Consider the following 6,132-nt stretch of genomic DNA (forward strand, 5'->3'; position numbering starts at 1 on the left):
CGATATAATAGACTAGGTTAACCTTTGTAACCCATTTTGAAATAATATTAGTGTATTATTTGAGTATTATGTGTTTTGTGCTTAATTGTGTGTCTTAATATAATTAAGAATAAAAATAAGCGTCAAAATGAAACGTTAGATAAGCGCGATATCTATGGATAATGTTGTAGTAGTTGAAACGAGGTTTCTGAATATATAAAGAATGCCGAAATCCGAGCTATAACGAAGAAGTTATGATCTGTCGAAGTTTCGCGACAGAACCGGCACGACGTTGAATGACGTAAAATACAAAATTAAGATAGATTGATATTTAGCCTTAGCAACCTAAACGAAAGTCGTAGAGTGCGTTAAACCGAGAGCGTGCATAAAAAGATCGTCCAAATCTAACTTCGTATTAGGAAGTTATGATTTTTCTACTTTTCAGCTTAGCAGTATGCAACCCGAAACTCGAATTCGAGATCGAGTGATTGTTGGTCGAAACAATCTAAACGAGAATCAAAGATCTCATTGATAGTAGTGCATTGGTGAAAAGACAGACGAAAACGGACGTCAGATGAGGAATTTATGAAATTATAACGGAGTTTTCCTGTCCCAGCCTACTAAAAATAAATAATAAAAATAAAGTCAAAATTAGCCGACAGAGTCGTAATGAAAGTTGAAGAGCGTAGTCTCACCTACGCGTGGATATAAAGAACTTCGAAAACGGAGTTCGTATGAGAAAGATATTAATCTTTAATTCAGATGTATATCCGAAGGAGTCACCAATCTGACCCGAACTACGCCCAGCGTACCCCAATGCATGCACCGCCTCGCACTCAAGAGCTCCGATGACGCATGCAGTGACGTTTCGCACTACGCCCCGCGTAGAGCATTACGCCCAGTGTAATGCGAGCCTTCAGCCTCTATAAAAGGCATGCGACGACAGTCGGCTTCTTTTGCCGAAATCTCTTCTCTCTCTCTCCCATTTTGCATCGTTTTGCGTGCCAGAAATATCCCGAAGCCCCGGTATCATTCCCGATCCCCAAAGCAAGTCTCGAAGCCTCGAAGATCCCGAGAAGTGCAATTCCCGAGCCGAAGCTCTGCCCGCGAGAAGCCCGGTTTTTGTGAAGATCTTACAGATCTACCGAAGAATACTACTTCTACAAGTCGTAGTACTGTCCGATCATCTTCTGATCAAGTGAGTGTGTAGTTACCTTCTTCTAACACATAATTATGAAGTATTTTATACGAAATGCGTGTTATGTGTATATTTTGTTGTTATATGTGTGAATGTATATTCACTTTCTTCTATCTCATAGATATGATTTATTCTCTATGAAATACGTGTTATGTATATGTGTCTCATCTGTTGTTTGGAATATATATTGAACGAGAATGATATACAGGTTTTAAACTATGTATAAAAATATAGATTTTTATCTACTAATATGTTCGGTAGAAGATGGGTAGATAGTTGATGTGTGATAAACAGATGAGAGGCCTCGATGTTGTTGTTGTTGATCTAGTTATTCAGCGGAGTATGGATAACGACCACAGACTCTAACTAGACAGTCCTGTGGAACGCTAGCAGGTTCAAAACATGTAGGTGTTGTGAACGATGTGTTCACCGGTGTACTCTATCCCCCTCATGGTTGCCTTTAGGACATCTACTGTTGAGGAAACCCCTTTGCAGTAATGTCCGTCCCGATGAAAATCCTAGATTAGGTCCCTTGAGATAGATGTTATTTTAGGGACATAAAGTGAGCATAATGGGAATAGGTAATCGGGTTATTGTTGGTTGGTGAAATTAAATATAATTATTTATTGTGGGTTGAAAACCCTATATGCTCACCAGGCTCCCAAGCCTGACCCACTCAGTTTTGTTGTATTACAGGTAGTGGCGCGAGAGCATAAGTTGGATGACTTATCAAGATATTTTGATATTAGACCAGTTGTTATATGTAATTGTTGTATGGTCTATCTTTTGTTGTTTATGCGTTTGGTCTGTTTATCGGAACATGACATCCTGAATATTGTTATATAATGAAAATGCATCTCTTGATGAAATGCTTTGATAAACTTTATTTTATCATATTTTGTTTTGGGAACAAATTCCGCAACTCTTTAAATCAATGGATTTACTCTAAAATAATTTTAAAAGCATAATTAAAAACGGTCTTTTCCGGCCGAGATTTTGGGGATGTCACAAAATAGGCGGCTGACGACGCCAGAGTCCACAGATGCAACGACCAAGGCCGACAGCGGTAGCAATGCCGTCCACGACATCACACTCACAGAGAAGAACAAAGGAAAGGAGAGGTAGGTTGTGGTTACCTTACGGAGAGCTTCCAGTCGTTCACGACCTACACATCGATGTCCACAACTCAATCTTCATTCTTCGGTAGTTCTCCCGGCTGCTCACAACGTCAACGACAGCAAGGGTTGTTGTGGAGGTGGCAGTCGGACCCGGCACTGCCGGCGGCGGCTGAGAAGGCTCCAAAAATGGTGGCGGCTGGAGAAATGAGCTAGGGTTAGGGATTGTATCATTAAAACGAGGGGGAAATGACACCAGGTTTAATCTCATGTCTCACTTTCAAACATATTTCAGTTTTTCCAAGTTTGGTCCCTCTCCACAATATCTTTTTCAAACTAAGCCCACAAATTACCAAACAACCCCAATCATCCAAAATTCATCATAATTGAAGTCCGAATGTTTCAATATAGATCCCGAAAACTCCAAAAATTATATCATTTAACTTCTCATAGCTAACACTGATAAATTATTACGGATTTAGGGCTATAATTCAATTATTAATTTTATCTATTTATTTATTTATTAAACATAATGTTACACCTCCACGGTATGAATTAGAAGGTTTTATGGTGTTTTTTAAGGCTATAATATATCTAAAATGTGTTTAGAAGATGTCTGAAGAGGTTAGAAGACTTTAGTCCACATCTGCGCCAAGAAGATGATGCATAAACTTTTTTAGGTTTGCGGTCTTTTAAAAAACAAACAATCTGCAAAAGACCAATGTCTGTGTGTGGTCTGCGCGGTGCAGACAAAAGACGTTTAAAAGATCTGTAGACAAAAAAACAAACACCACCTTACCTAATGTAGAAAGAATAAATAACAAATAAATTTAAGGAAAGAAGGCCTTTCGCAAGAAGTTAAAACTTTATATATATATATATATATATATATATATATATATATATATATATATATATTCATTAAACATCATTTATCAAGAAATATGAAGATTACCTTAAGATAATTCAACCATGTTGTAAGTCCCTAATCTGCCCGTGTATCAATCAGATCCGTTTGATGGTGTGGAATCCCAATCAAACGGATGATGTCAGATCAAATAGAAGAGAAGGAGAAGAAGAATAATATGAATCTTGATTGTATTGATGATATGAATGAAATTCCTTACACAAGATTCACACACACAAACGCTCCTTTCTCTCTAGACCGTAAACTCTCTTCGTGTTCATCAAATCTCTACTCCTCACCCAAACACCTATATTTATACTTGGAGAACATGGTCTGTAAATGGGTTTACGGCCGTAAGGTGTTTACGGCCGTAAACTCAACCGTAAACATGACCGTAAACTCCAAAAATATTACAGAAAAATACAATTGCCCAGAAAAGCAAAGTATAAACCATATTTTGACCCAACAATATCCCCCTTGGTTTATAGCTTTCTTTTCTTAATTGACCCAACGAGCCCCCCCTAAAAAGTAGCTGGCTCTTCTTGTCAATCTTCAATGGGAGCTTGGCTTCAGCTTTAACCTTCGATTTCTTCACAGCATCAGGATGAACATATGAACCTTCAATGAATGACTTCATCTTGAGCACTTGAGGTTTTCTTCAGAATTTGGCATTGAACGCACATTGGGTGAGGAGGCTTGACGTACTGATTCTTGAAAGATGGCACTTTCAGCTTGAGAATCTTCAAAGAGAACATCAGAGAGAACTAAATCTTCTAGATCACTTCAGCAGGTTTAAGATAGCAGCAGACTGATTGAGGAGGCTTCAATGCAATCCTTCACATAATCTTCAATTTCAGCTTCAACTTGCTTCTAGGGTTGAAAGATTGAATTTGAAAGAATAATCTTCATTTCTTGTTCCTTCAAATGAGAATTCTTCGATGCTCGCGGACGAGGCTTTGGCTCAGAAATCTTCAACACAAACTCCATGAGTTTCATCTTCACCTGAAATCACTTTTCAAGACAAAACAAAACTAAAAGAAAACTTAGCACACAAATTAAAACAGAAAAAAAATATATTTTGAAATTTTGATTTTTCTGAACAAGAAATAAAATAGAAATCACACTATTTTTGGATTTTTAAAATTTTTTTTGATTTTTCTTTGATTTTTGAATTTTTCTGATTTTTTTTATTTTATTTTCATTATTTTTAATTTTTAATTCTCCCCTAATATTTAAATTAGAAGAAACTATGACAAATTTAACAAAAATAAAAATGATATTTAACTTTAAGAGTGATTTGGGATCAAAGTTGTTGGATAGTCTTATTCCACTTGTCGGTACCTTTATCTTCACATCTTCGTTTGATCGATCGCCAGTATTGTGGTCTGTGACATCCCCAAAATCTCGGCTAGAAAAGACCGATTTTCATTTATGCTTTTAAATATTTTCAGAGTAAATCCTTTTGATTTGAAAGAGTTGCGGAATTTGTTCCCAAAAACAAAACATGATAAAACATTGTTTACCGAAGCATTTCATAAAAGAAATGTATTTTCATTATAATCAAAACTCGGGGTGTCATGTTCCGATACAGACCAATAAGCATAAACGAATACATTACAAGTCATTTAACAAATATAAACATATGCAGACTTGTAAACAAAACAACTTGATGGTTCATCCATCTCATGCCCTTCCGCCACTACCTGTAATACAATTTGAAACTGAGTGGGTCAGGCTTGGGAGCCTGGTGAGCATATAGGGTTTTCAACCCACAATAAATAATCATATTTAATTTTCACCAACCAACAATAACCCAATTACCCATTCCCGTTATTCTCACTTTAATGTCCCTAAAACAACTAACATAAGGGACCTAGTCTAAGAATATTTCATCGGGGCGACAACACATGCTTCGGGGGTACCTCAGCAATATAAGTCAAATAAGGCAACCATGAGGGGGATGGAGTACAGCGAATGAACACCCAAGTTCATTAACACCTACAGGTGGCGAACCTGCTAATGTTTCCACAAGACTGTCTAGAATAGCCAGTGGTCGTCATCTAAACTCCGCTAGATGACTCAATCAAACAACAACGAGGCCTCTCATCTGTTTATTACACACCAACTGTCTACCCATGTTCTACCCAACATATTAGTAGATAAAAATATACATTTGTATACATAGTTTAAAGAAAACCTGTATAGCATGCTTTAATCAACACATATAGCACATAACAGATGAGGCACACACACACATAACACATATCTCATAAAGAAATAAGCAGATCTATAAGATAGAAGAGAGTGAATACACATTCACACATAACACAACCAAATATATACACATAGCACGTATTTTTATATAAAATACTTCGTATTATTGTATTAGAAGAAAATAACTACACACTCACTTGATCAGAAGATGATCGGACAGCACTACGGCTTATAAAAGTAGTATTCCTCAGCAGATCTGGAAGATCTCCTCAAAAATCGAACTTCTCGCGGGCAGAGCTTCGACTCGGGAACCGCACTTTTCGGGATCTTCGGGATCTCGGGACTTGCCTCGGGGCTAGAGTATGATACCGGGGCTTCGGGGTATTTCTGGCACGCAAAACGATGCAAAACGGGAGAGAGAAGAGAAGAAATTGGCAATTGGGTCGGCTGCCTTCGGTTCCTATTTATAGGAGGCTGGAGCCTCGGAGTACGCGGGGCGTACTGCGTTACGCGGGGCGTACTGCCCAAAACGTCATTGCTTACGTATCCGAAGTGCTCGAGTGCTAGTGTCGACATCCCTCGGAGTACGCGGGGCGTACTCGAGTACGCGGGGCGTACCTCGGATCAGATCGGTGACTCCTTCGGATAATGCTTCCGAATTTTGATTTAAATATAAATACAAAATGATTAATAAACTTCGGAAATTCATAACTTCTTCA

This window comes from Lactuca sativa, chromosome 2 (assembly GCF_002870075.4).
Source record: "Lactuca sativa cultivar Salinas chromosome 2, Lsat_Salinas_v11, whole genome shotgun sequence".
Taxonomy (NCBI): Eukaryota; Viridiplantae; Streptophyta; class Magnoliopsida; order Asterales; family Asteraceae; genus Lactuca; species Lactuca sativa.